Here is a 2347-nt window from a genome sequence, read left to right as displayed (position 1 = left end):
GAGAAGCCTCCAACTCTCCTGTTTGGTTACCCTTTAAGGAAATAAAACAGGATTAGCAGGAAGATATTTTAAAAAAGCATCAGAGAAAGAAATGTTAATCTGAAGAAACTAATGACTGAATAATTACTGTTTAATTCTCAATAGAGCTCAATGGGATTTTGGCTTTTTTGGACCTCCTATTTGGAACTTGAGGCTGGAGAGACTCACTCAGTCCAGCTGTCTAGATACAGTCAGTGTTTCCCGATGTTTTATGATCTATTTAGTGTGTCATATAAATTAGACAGGCCTGGTCGTGTCATTTGGAACCAGCTGCTTGTTAGGATTTCAGTGTACGCAGCTCAGTCTTAGTGCAACCTGGTTCAAGCAATTATTGTGTTTAGGTGAATTGCTTGTCATTTAATTCATACTTTATGGCGCCAAAATTCCTGTCACTTAAAGAGGTTTTTTTTATTGGTTTAATTTTTTCTGGGCAAACAGAAACACATTTTACACTTATGTGTGGATCTGGTGCTTTTATTCGAATTTTTTATATATATATTTGCTTTTTATACTATTTCTAACCTAATCAGTGCATGATTTGCATTAAATTAGTTAAATTAAGGCTCATCTAATGCGGCAAATTCGCCTGTTTTTGAAGATTCAAGTTTTCCAACATTCCACCTCAACATTTTCCGTTTTTGTTTTCCTTAATTTTGTACTTTTTCGACGAAAATCTGTTTATTTGAGCTTCTGTTTTCTAAATTAAAATAAAATAACAGGGTGTAAGACTATGGAAGCCCAAACTGTTCATAATTAAATAAATAAATACAACATTATTTAATCAAGCAGATTGAATTTTTCTCTAAATGTTTCATGTCTCTGCGTCAAATGCGGTTGTTTGTTATCATGTTTACGGTCACAGAAGGTCGAACCGAGTCTTTGGGTCGGTTCGGAACTCGATGCTCCTCTCAGAGCTGCTCAGGAGAACATCGAATCTCTCCGACTCAGCGAGGGATTTCACGATGGTGAGGGATCCAGTCCGGTCCGTCCAATGTGCGGATCAAGCAGCGATACCGCGGCAGACAATAAACAAAGAGCCCTCGCGCCATGTGCGCAGCAGCTGCAGCGCGCGTGCACACGCCTTCAGCTCGGGTGCAGTGAACAGACGCGGCCGCCAGGGGGCAGACTGATGCCGGCAGTTAAGGTGCGCTTCCTCTCCACCCTGATGTTTGTGGCAAATAAATGAATGACTGAACTCCATTTTGTGTTAAAAACAATAAAAAGGAAGGCAAAAAATCCAGATTTCTCCATTTAAAGCCGAGAAAGAACAGATTTTGCATAAAAAATGTAATGACTTGGAAAAGCTTTGAAGACCATCCAAAGTAACACAAACGGAACCAAAGAAATAATGCGAACAAAGATGAGGGAAAGTAATACAAAGCCACTAGATTTCCCTCTTAAAAAAAACACTTTTAGTCTTCTGCTTCTCTTCCTCACACCTCTGTCTGTCCACCTTTGAAAACTGAGTTAAATATCAATTCCTCTACAAAGCTTTCACCGAGTTAAACAACTAAATGTGATTAATGAAACATAATTTTAGAAAAGCACAAATGTTGTGTCAATGCATCTATCCATAACCTATTCACTGGATCGTTTAAAATTTACCTAAGCCTATTTTATACCTGGAAGGTCCATAATGTTAATGCATTTGAGGAAGTTTTAGAGCACCTAATCCCAAAAACCTGTAAGTCTTTCATGCTTTTAGTTTTTTGTTTGTTTTTAATTGTTCAAGTTTCTGTTTTATGTTCAGTTTTCTCAATTTAAATCAATAAAATATAATCAGTAATCTGATATTTGATTTTTTTTTTGCTGTAAAATGTTTTCTGTTTTTTGGTTTGGACAAGTCATGTGAAGACAGGCCTAAGGATTACACATAAATTGATATATATTTGCTGCAGAGAATGTGTCTTATGAGTAGCCTAGTTTTTTTTTTCTCTTTTTTTTCAATAGTTTCCATTTTTTTTATTTTTTTTTTTACTGAAAGGTTTAAACTTTTACCTGTCTCCGCATATCTTTTTAGAAATTTACTTATGAAGGTAAATTGAAGTAGCCTACAGTTCAAATGTTTATTTATTTATTTATGGGTTGTAAGGTGAAAATGTTGCAGTTTATGCCAGCGAATATCCATTTGAAGTTAGGATTTAAAAAAAATATTGGGACAGGTCCTGACTAAATATGAAGTTTTATGGCACGCAACTAACAGAAGTTTTTCTTTATGTCTGGTTTATAACAATCTATTTTACTGTTTTAAACTTTGTAAAGAAAAGGTTTGTTTTACATTTCACAGTTAAACATTTCATTAATTTAC

Source organism: Oryzias melastigma, linkage group LG20, assembly GCF_002922805.2.
Source record: "Oryzias melastigma strain HK-1 linkage group LG20, ASM292280v2, whole genome shotgun sequence".
Classification (NCBI taxonomy): domain Eukaryota; kingdom Metazoa; phylum Chordata; class Actinopteri; order Beloniformes; family Adrianichthyidae; genus Oryzias; species Oryzias melastigma.
This window is presented reverse-complemented; position numbering follows the sequence as displayed.